This window comes from Danio rerio, chromosome 19 (assembly GCF_049306965.1).
Source record: "Danio rerio strain Tuebingen ecotype United States chromosome 19, GRCz12tu, whole genome shotgun sequence".
NCBI classification, from domain to species: domain Eukaryota; kingdom Metazoa; phylum Chordata; class Actinopteri; order Cypriniformes; family Danionidae; genus Danio; species Danio rerio.
This window is the reverse complement of record NC_133194.1, coordinates 15,030,645-15,042,500: the sequence shown is the minus strand read 5'-3', so window position 1 is coordinate 15,042,500 and position 11,856 is coordinate 15,030,645.

Below are 11,856 nucleotides of genomic sequence, written 5' to 3'. Positions count from 1 at the left end.
CACACTGTAAAATGTGGTTTTGGTTATTGTAAAACCCTAAACCATTTTATTATCAGTGTTGTTATATTATCAATTACCTCCAGAATCAAGAGTGTCTGTGCTTCGCGTCTCACTCCTTCAAATGCCACAGCGCATTCATTGTGTGTCAGCATTGTCTTCTGAGCCACAAGTCATTTAATAAATGAAGAAAGATTCATGCAGCTTCTCCTACCACAGCATTTTTTTACTGTTGAGATTTGGAACCAGTAATCAGGAAGTGACTATTTTTTTTCTTTCTCTTTGACTCGTTGGATGGAAATGCTGCTTTATATGCACATCTAATAATTCAGTTTTGCGCATAAAATTAATTCGCTTTTTAGGATGGAAACATACAGTTGAAGTCAGAATTATTAGACCCCCTGTTTATTTTAAACCAATTTCTGTTTAATAGAGAGAAGATTTTTTCAGCACATTTCTAAACATAATAGTTTTAATAACTCATTTCTAATAACTGATTTATTTTATCTCGGTCATGATTACAGTAAATAATATTTGACTAGACACTTTTTAAGATGCTTCTATTCAGCTTAAAGTGACATTTAAAGGCTTATCTAGGTTAATTAGGTTAACTAGGCAGGTTAGGGTAATTAGGCAAGTTATTGTATAACGATGGTTTGTCCTGTAGACTATCGAGAAAAAAATTGCTTAAAGGACCTAATAAATTTGTCCTTTAAAATGTTGTTTAAAAAATTAAAAACAGCTTTTATTCTAGCTGAAATAAAACAAATAAGACTTTCTCCAGAAGAAAACATATCATCAGACATACTGTAAAAATTTCCTTGCCCTGTTAAACATAATTTGGGAAATAGAAAAAAAAAATCAAAGGAGGGATAATAATTCTGACTTCAACTGTAGCTATTGTTGGGGTTACTCTTTTAAATCTAGAAGCATTAACAGCTTATGTCAAAATATATTTCGATATCGTTCAATATGGAAAATAATTAATGAGATTACATTTTTGCCAAATTGCCCAGCCCTAATCCCAATGTTTTTCGAAATATATGGATGAAAATTAGTTCTCACTTACTAAAACAGCCAAAAAATAAGACCTGAGAGTTATTTTTTTTTATGAATTTTACATGTTTCTGTTTAATTTGTAAGAGATGCAATTTCTTGAATTATGCTTGAGATGATCACACCATAGGGCAGGTTTGAGATCTGGCTCAAAGAAAATATGACGTCTTGTCAACAACCCATGTATAATTTGATATATAGGAGAAATGTGAATACAAATCAAAATCATATCACATCATCTTTATTGTCACATCAGCAGCAAAGCACATGTACTATGAAGAGTGAAGCTTACCGTTAAAAGTCAGAATTATTAGCCCGTTAGAATTTTTTTCATCTTTTTAAAATATTTCCTAAATGATGTTTAACAGGCGACGCAGTGGCACAGTAGGTTGTGCTGTCGCTTCACAGCAAGAAGGTCGCTGGGTTGCGGGTTCGAGCCTCGGCTGGGTCAGTTGGCGCTTCTGTGTGGAGTTTGCATGTTCTACCTGCATTCGCGTGGGTTTCCTCCGGGTGCTCCGGTTTCCTCCACAGTCCAAAGACATGCGGTACAGGTGAATTGGGTAGGCTAAATTGTGTGTGTGTGTGTGTGTGTGTGTGTTTGTTTGTTTGTTTGTTTCCCAGAGATGGGTTGCTGCTGGAAGGGCATCAGCTGAGTAAAAATGTGCTGGATAAGTTGACGGTTCATTCCGCTATGGCAACCCCAGATTAATAAAGGGACTAAGCCGACAAGAAAGAGAATGAATGATGTTGAACAGAGCAAAGAAATTTTCACAGTATGTGTGATCATTTTTTTTTACTTCTGGAGAAAGTCTTATTTGTTTCATTTCGGCCAGAATAAAAGCAGTTTTTAATTTTTTAAAAAATATTTTAAGGACAATATTATTAGCCCCTTTAAGCTTTTTTTTTTCGATACTCCACAGAGCAAACCAGGGTTATACAATAACTCACCTAATTACCCTAACCTGCCTAGTTAATCTAATTAACCTAGTTAAGCCTTTAAATGTCCCTTTAAGCTGTATAGAAGTGTCTTGAAAAATATCTAGTCAAATATTATTTACTGTCATCATGGCAAAGATAAAATAAATCAGTTATTAGAAATGAGTTATTAAAACTATTATGTTTAGAAATGTGTTGAAAAAAATCTCTCAGTTAAACAGAAATTGGGGAAAAAAATAAACGGGGGCTAATAATTCAAGGCGGCTAATAATTTTGACTTCAACTGTAGGTGCTGGCTCTAGACTATGCAAAATACATTGACATACTCCAAAATCAAAACAATATACTAAATACTAATATAATAATGTTGACAATAAATATGTAGAATACATTATATACATGAAAGACAATAAATACGTAAAGAAAAACACATTACAGATAGACATAGTCAAAAAGGTGTACACATAGTTTGACTTATGGGGGATGATTGTAGGCAATATTGTTTTAATTAAGGATTTGGTTAAAAGCATAACCATGCCTTTAAAAGGCTGGCTTTCTTTGCTTTATTCACGGCCAAGTAAAGTTTCCAATAATGAACATGGCAACACGTTCAAATGAGCAAAGCACGGGGGCTGTGAAGTGGTGTTGTAGCAGAGGGAATTCCTGGCTTAGTCACACAGATCTGTCTGCCGCAGGGAAGACCTTATTCAACCTTGTCTGATATTTCCCATCAGCGCTGCTCATGTCCCTCATTTCATGCTCCCCATAGCTGGGCTGCATCCTCAAACGGATCCTGGAAATGGCGTGGGATTCATCAGGCTGGATAATGGGTATGGATACGGTTCAAGACTTTGATATTCGGCTCTCCTCATGTGCATCTGTTGCTTAATCTGGCTCCAAAACTCCAACTGAGCTGTCACCATGAGCCCAGAGCACTCGCCTGTTTGATCTTCTTCAATGAGTGCACCAAGAACATCAGGCTTGTCTTTTCTGGAAGTTCAGAACACAGTATTGGGGACTGACTGCTTACTGGAAGGTAGAAGCAAACAGACAAAGGCTGCTTTCTGCTTCTTAATTCAGGCTAGGCCAGCTCTGCTTTTAAAATGTGTCTCTTCACTTCTGGACAAACGACAATTTTTAACCATCTTCTGAGACATCCGAAGTCTGAAATCGCCTACTAAAGTAGGTACCATGTTTGAAATATAATTTACTACGCGACTACTAGAAACGTACACAAGGTTGATTTTTCTGATGAATCATCTGTTGAACTGCATCCCAATCATCACAAATACTGCAGAAGCCTATTGGAACCGACATGGACCCAAGATTCTCATAGAAATCAGTTAAGTTTAGTGAAGGACAAAATGGTTTGGGGTTAAATTCAGTATTGGGCGTTCAAGAAATCTGCAGCGTGGATCTCCTTTTCATGTTTTGGACTCCACATCAAAGTTGTTAAAAGCAAAGAAGGTCAATGTGCTCCAGGATTGGCCTGCCCAGTCACCAGACATGAACATTATTGAGCCTGTCTGGGGTAAGATGGAGTAGGAGGCATTGAAGATGATATAATCTTGATAAACTCTGATGAACTGAGTCCTGCAAGAATGCTTTCTTTGCCATTTCGGATGACTTTATGAATCGGTTATTTGAGTCACTGGAGAGATGTATGGATTCAAATAATTAAAAATCAAGGCATGATCATATTTTTTAAGAATCTTTGTTTCAACTTAAGGTGTTGAGTTTCACAATATATTCAACTAAAACTCAACATGTTGGAGTTGAAGCAAAGAAACTCAAGTTCACCAGCTGCCTTTAAAAATGTAAGTTTAACCAAGTGAAACATTTTACAGCTGGACTCTATGATTGTCACACTGAATCCTGATTCTAAACTGGCTGTGACAAAGGTGGATTGAACTTTCGTAGCAGACCAAGTAGAAAGTTCTGAATTGGTGTCGACCCCGACACTGGCAATAGAAATGTGGTATATACAGGTATCTTTGTATAGCATAACAAATGGATTCTACTTTAGCATTCACAGCATTCATGTATTGTATTTGTCTTAACATCCTTAATCCTTGTAATGAAAAACCTTTTTTTTATTCTGTCCAAGATGGTGCATGTTGTGTATCTGCAGTGTCATGGCCTCCTTCATATAAACATCCATGAAGTTCACAAAACTTAGGCCAGGGTTCTTTAATCTAGCTCTGGAGGAACCCTGCTGTAAGGTGTACAGTAGTGCAGTGGTCTCCATGATGGGCTATACTACCCAACAATGTGTGGATTGAGGTTTGCATTCTGTCCATCAAGTGGTTTATTATTATTATTATTATTATTAGTATGGTTTATTCGACTCCATCAAGTCGCCAGGGGTTTATTATAATTCTCTGGCGACATATTCAAATCTTATTACCTTATGTATCATGTACAGTACAATCATATTATACTTGTAGTTATAGTGCACAAAATTCTTAAAGGGTGTACGGAGTTTGGTAAAAACAGTGTTTTTCTACTACTGTTTTTCTAATGTACTATACCGTACATTATGGAATAAAATGCATTGTGTTATCATGTTTGAAAGAATTCCATCTATAAATAGTTTTTTTAAATGGTTTGAAGTCTTACCTGTAAGAATGATGTGAATGTTTTGTTTAAATTTTGTATCTGAAACTTTTTGTGCTGCCATTTTGGCCAGGAACCCCTGGTAAAAGAGATGCAATTCCCAGTGGGATATTCCTGGTAAAATAAAGGAATAAATAAATGTATGGTGCTCCTGTGAGGTTGTAGAAGTCCAAGAAAGCACATTTATTTATAATAAAATGCGCCTCAAGCAGCTCAGTGAAGTGAATAAAGGTCTACTTTAGTAAATCCATGCATTTTTGTAAGACAAATATCTATATTTAAGCCATTTTGTGAAACATCTGGCATCGTCTTTTCCTCCTTTCAGACTGTGAAGCACATGCGCAATTGAAATGAACGAGTAAGCACATTGACGAGAGACAGACAAAACAAAGTCCTGTCTATCTGATGGTGTTAATGCACAAAAAAATGCACCTCAACTGGACAAGACGACAACTGAGGTGTCAGAAGTTACACAAAAGTGTTTAAACGGTTTTAAATATGGATATTTTTTCTTAAAAAGATGCAGGAATTCAATATAGGAGACATTTTATCCTGTTGCCACATATCGTCACCTTGTAATTATAAGGTTCTATCTGTGTTCTAAATGATGTTGAGATATTGAGCTTCAAAGTTTTTGCATTCCATATAGCAAACAATATGTGTGCAACAGTTCTCTTTAACATAACAGAGACGCTAAATATACTCTAAATGTAAATTATCAAAATTCTCTTCTATTTGCAAGCTTGCAACACGGTAAATCCAGAGAGAACCTTCTAATTCTGAAAAGTCATTTTCCGCTTGGGATTATAAGGTTCTGTCTGGCAGATCATTTATTGAAGCATTAATTTTCAAGAAATACAATCACAAAAAATATATAAATTGGTGCTGTAATGACATGTTGATGCTTGAGAAAGTAAAATTTGCTTTCAGTAACATTTATTTCATGTTTTAGGATGAATATTTTTTCTTGTTCAAATTAAGCATAAGGCTGTGCTAAATATTTTGTCCAGTGCAGATGTTTACTTTATCTTATTAATATGGTCATATTTATAAAATGTTATGTTTTATATGAATTTTAAATTATATTTATTGAATTATATGCCCCATGAAATAAATTAAGTATTTGCCCTTTAAGGCTTAATATCAAATTTAAAGATTTTAAAAAGAAAATAGACAAAGAACAAATGAGTTTTATAAACTCCTAAAAAAGTTTCACTGACTATATATACACAAATAAAAATACTTTACATCTAATATTTATTTTTTATTTTTGTTTCTTTTTCATTTATTCATTCATTCATTCATTCATTCATTCATTTTCTTTTCGGCTTAGTCCCTTTATACAGGGTCGCCACAGCGAAATTAACCACCAACTTATCCAGCACTTTTTTACGCAGTGGATGCCCTTCCAGCCGCAACCCATTTCTGGGAAACCTATCTTTTTCAATAATGTAAAATTTGACATTTCATCTGAATGTCAAAAATGCTTCTAGATCATTACATTTACACACATCTCAATTTTGTGTGGTGCGGCATTATTTAGTCGACTCTGATTTTGTGTGATTTTTGTCTTTCTGGTCTTTTACCGCTGTCAATGGAGAAGTCCGGCGAAATGACAGAAAGCTGATCCTTATTGGTCCTTGTGCGTGCATTAAAATTCTGATTGGCTCACAGAAAGAACCTTATAGAGTCAAGCTAGAGTTCGACTTTGTAGATAAAACATTTTTTTTTTGTTTTTTTTTAAATAAAGTCTTAAAATGTAAACAACTCATAAAAAAAAACATCCCATGTAAATATCTTGTCATTTAATAAGAAAATGTGAATAACTCAATTTTGACAAAAATGTCAGATAGAACTTTATAATTCTAAGGTGGGGATATGGCAATTTCTATTATGAATAATGGGCTTTATTATACTTCCTTTGGACTGCTGATTAAATACAAGTGAGCAGAACATTGCTATTGTAAATCTGCAAAAGCTCACAATGTTTAAAATAACTCTGATTTGATTTGTCGGAAATAAAAAAGGAGGCCTTAAGGGTGAGTAAATCATATTTTTTATTTCTGGGCTGAACTAACCCTTTAACTCCCAAATGCCTTGAACTGCTACTTCAGGTTTGTTTTCTTAAGGTCGCAGGATTCTAGACCTCAAGGGTGTGGTTGGCTAGAAATGTAGCATCTACTTCTAGAAATGATTAGAATATGTTGGAATTTGATTTTTCGGATCCAACCTGACCTACTTTAAGCATAGTGGTTCTGTTTTTACCTGTTGTCAGTGTAGTTTAAGCTGGAGCTTTGAGGTCCTTCTTCAGTTGTGGCTTAAATGTTGAAGACCTTCCTGTTCATCTGGAGTGAGAGGCACAGTTCTGGCCTGATTCTTTAATTACTATAGGTATCTTGTTACCTCTTTTTGGAGAGAAAAGTGCAGATGTGGACCTGGATCCGCTAAAGGGTGTGAGTTTTATAGGCCTGTAGTATTTCAGCATGACATCACTTCCTAGTCTTATTGCTTTTGAGGCCTCATTTGCAGTACTAGGTGTTAAGGACATACCAGCTTTGAGGAAACCAGTATAAAACTGCACATTTACAGGTCCAACGTTAGAAACCTGTTTGGAAACAGTTATTGCATGTCTTATTTGTGTTTGTTTTGAAATAAACCTTCAACCTCATTAACTGAGCACTTAGCAAGTCTCATTTAACTTGATGACTCTATACTTTTTCGTCAGCTCCTCACTGTCTGTTGCAATCTTCTGACATCGCACATTCTCTGCCATCTGTATCTGGGCCAGCAGTGCATTCTTGGTTTGCTCTTGGCGTTCTCTCTGTTTAATTGAAGCTAGCGCAGAGACTGACACTCCAGCTGCACACACCTCCTGCTGGAGCGTTACATAACCAAACCACAAGTGACTGTCAGAAGCTTGGATTGTTGTCCAGATCTTTCCATTTTAACACTTATGTTTAGTTTCTCCCTTTGCTTTTCGCTGACACACACGCTGGCTAGCAGCATGCATTTTTGCAGCTCTGACAGGTCTAATCATGGTCCCGTTGGAGGGGTGTGTGAGAAGAGAGATGAAAGACTGCAATGGGCCTCTGTTGTCCTCAGAGAGTTCATACATTAGGTGGGACGCCATCTTTCTTCTGTCTAGGATTTTCTCTGGTCCGTTTTTTTAAAGATGCTAGAAGCCATAGTCATTAGCCTCCTTGTTAGAGCAACCAACTCCCATGCAAAGAGCCGACAGTTCGATCCCAGCTTGGAGTGGGTTGAGTGGTGTAGGACCAGCAGGGTTACATTGGTGCTGTGACCCGAATAGGAGTAAGGTTTGGGTGAGCGTAGCGGAGACCAGCCAGTAAAGTGCTGTGTGGGTAAACCTCACTCCTGGGACCTCAAAAGGTGCTCTATTGACATACGCTAGATGCCATGGTCTTCCTCCTTGTAAGAGCAACCGATTTCCATGCAAAGAGTCGTCGGTTTGATCCCAGCTCGGAGCAGGTTGGGTTGTGTAAGACTGGCGGGGTTACACCAGCAGTACACTTCCACAATAATTAGGGACCAAGCACTAAAACGGTGGGTTGGCCCTATTGGAATAGCTCTGTTTATTTTTCTTCTTCTTCTTCTTCTTCTTCTTTTTCTTCTTCTTCTTCTTCTGCTTTCACAGAGTGAATTGCGATTTTGAGGGTCTAAACATGCCCAAAAACTCACAAGACTTTGCACATTTATGTTTGTTAAAGGTTTCAGAAGTGGGTGTGGCAAAATGCCTCGACAGCGCCACCTATGCACATTTGACGCACAATCACGCACACATACGAAAATTGGCACACACCTCAAACATGCCAAAGCCTACAAAAAAGTTTCTTGGAGCAAAAACCAACAGAAAGTCAGTTTTAACTTCCTGCGCCGAAAATTGGTAATTTTGCCATTTCCAGGCGTTGTATTTTAACAAACTCCTCCTAGGGCTTTTATCCGATCAACACCCTAATTAGGTTTTGTCATCTAAAAGCCTTGGCGATGTTAAATTGCGAAATTCTACAGTTTTCGTCGAAGGGAGTGTCCGTGACAGCCTCGTAAACTTTGACGATTCACCACAAAACAAGAAGTTATTATAACTCAGGCATGCATTATCCAATCTGCCTCAGAATTCACACGTTTTATAAGAGTCCTGACCTGAACACATTTACATGCTGATATCCAGTTACAGTTATAGCGCCACCTGCTGACAACAGGAAAAAAAATGTTTTACATCGTAACAAACTCCTCCCACAATTTTTATCGTATCAGCACCAATTTTGGGTGGTGTCATCTGAAAGCTCTAGCTTTGATATATTGTGAAGATCTAGAGTTTTCGCTGAATGGCGTGTCCATGGTGACCTGAAAACCGTAGTGCTTTGCCATGGAACAAGAAGGTCTTATAACTCAGCCACACAATGTCCAATCTGCCTGAAACTTCACAATCTGCCTGAAACTTCACATGGTTGATAAAATTCCTCTCCTGAATACATCTACATGCCAATATTGAGTCACAGTCATAGTGACACTTGCTGACAGGTGGAAGTTTGCCATAAATCTGTGATTTTTCTCAAGTTTTTTTTTTTGTATATCAGCTTAAAAATTATTGTCCGCTGTTCCCTGTCATCCTGAGCCCACCGGGCAGCGGTGAGCCCGGGTGCGAGGTCCCTTTCATTGCTGCTTGCAGCTTTAAGTTCTATTTGTTACTTATTGACCTTATTCTCCGCCAACGAGTGAGCGCTGCCATTTGAATCTTTTTGGCTTGAGACTTCCGGTCTCATTCACTTCCATTCATTTTTAGACATTAAAAACTGCTCGTTACGCGGCTTGATGTTGCAATTTGATTTTTTCTTTTTATATTATTCTACTTGGTCTGTATAGTCATGCAAACATTTGTTTGTAGAGCAAGTATTTTGACCGTTTTCTGCCGTTTATTATTCCTAGTCATTTCTCCCATAGGCGACTGAATCGGAAGTTCTAAGACAATCGCGAAAACAGGCGCACTTCCGCATTTTAGAATAAGGTAGATAGCAGGGGAGTTCTCGAGATCCACCCAAGCCCGAACTCCCCTCTCACCCTTGAAACAGGATGGAGCCCGCTTGAAGATCTTTTGAGCTCTGGGCTCTCTCCCGGGACGCTTTATTGTTAATCATCAGATAAGAGTGAACTTCTAAATTACAATGCCAAACTTAAAAAAAAAAAAGGCAGGATGAACCACATCTGTGAATGTGCTGATGATGTAATCCTTTCTGCAAAACAGAGTGCTTAGAGGTATGCAATTACATAATTTGACAAACAGGTGGGACATTCTATCATAATGTTTTGATTGGAACATTTTTGGTCCTAAAGCTAACAGAATACATATAAAAATGTTGGACCACTTAACTTAATGACTTTCAACCAGAATAATCAAAAAGACAATTACCTATTGCACCTTTAGGAATATATAACCTGTCACACTTCTGTAATAAGCTTCATCTGAAGATGCAGCAAACAGTGCAGAGCAAATCTTTGTTTTAAAATGAAGTAAAGTTCAAGTTGAGCTGGTTTCTTCTGTGCAGGAGACAGCGGGTAGAGAGCAGTAAACACTAGTTAGGGAACAGATTCTGCATTATAGTCCATCTGTGACATTCCTACTTACAAGTTGACGAATCATAGAAACAATGTCAGGTGCATTCAAGCCACTTTTGTTGGCATAAGATGCCGTTGTACGGTACCTACTTTTGATAAATTACAAGGAAGTTCAGCAGGGTTTGCTTATAGTAAATGGACAGCAAAGAATTCGACTAGTTTATACAGAGTTTCTTTAAATTGAGTTTTTACATGTTTCCCTATTTTTATGCTCATTTGAGTATATTGTTTAAAAATACTTAATGAAAACACCAAGATGTGCATACGTTGTAAAAAAATGTGCAACAATATATGCACACAATTGAGTTTTGTATAAACCCTTTAATGTTTTGTAAATAAATGTGCATAAACTATGATAACAAATATTTATGAAATAAATTCCAGCACATGCATAAAAAAGATTTTGTTTTAACACCTTCATGAAACTCTCTTATAATAAACTGGATATCTTATTCTTGGGTGTTAAACAACAGAGACATGCAAAATGTGCATTGTGCAGAGTTGGGGGGTCCTGAGGACTAGGATTGGGAAGCGCTGTTTTAAAGTGAGTGATTGGTTGTGGGCATCCTTCTTAGAGACCTTCTTAAAGCTCAACTAAAGTTGCACAAGTTATGGATCTTATAACACAGCCCTGAAACGTCTTGAACTAAATCCCAGCTACACACCCTTTAACTACATCACCAGTAAACAATCTGGAACTAAAGCATAATGCATGGATATGATGAAATGTGCGTGATCTTCAATGTGAATTTGGACGGATGATACAGAAATGATTTAGAAGTTGGGAAAAGTGGACGCAGTTTATCATAAAGTTGTTGAAAAGCAATGCAAAATAATTACAACAACTACGCCTAAATGTCTGATAGCAACAAAAAGTGCAAAACTTGCAAATATACATGTTGCTCAGCTATGGTTCTGTTTTCGCACCGTGGTGTAATTTCTGTAATTTCAAGATGTCCGCACATCATGTTCTATTTGGAGTTCTTGGAACATGAATTTGAGTGTTTCAGTGCCAACATCATCAACGCCTAAATTTGTCTATAGTAGTCCAATGGTACAAGTTGTTGCTCTCCAAACATGTTGTCATCATAATTATGAATTCTACTTGGATGTGAAAAGTATGTTTTTAGAAATCTCGTAAATACGGCAATTACGATATGACATGCACCTTTGCATGATCAAACACACTTGGACAAGTTAACCAAGGACAAAGTTGCTACATTTTTGAGGTAGTGTGTTTTATTATTATGTAGTGGCTAAAAGGTATAGAAGGTGCCTAGTTTTCGCCCTGGTAAAAGCTTCCACTAGGCCAGTGGTGTTCATACTCATTCCTGCAGAGTTTAGCTTCAACTCAGCAGACCTGTCTGGATATTTCCATGCATGGCAAGACCTTGGCTGTCTCCAAAAGCTCTAAAATGTTGCCTTTGGAAACAACATTTCATGCCGGGAAGGCATCAAGGCATATCCCAATCCAAATTCTGCTTCACTTACTGTCCCTGGAGGTTCTTACTTCTGATCGTATTCTAAAGGCTACAGATTTGTATCCTTCAATGTATTTAATATCCCTCAATCCTGTTCCTTTTCTGGCAGTTGAGCTAAAGAAATAATAAAGATAAT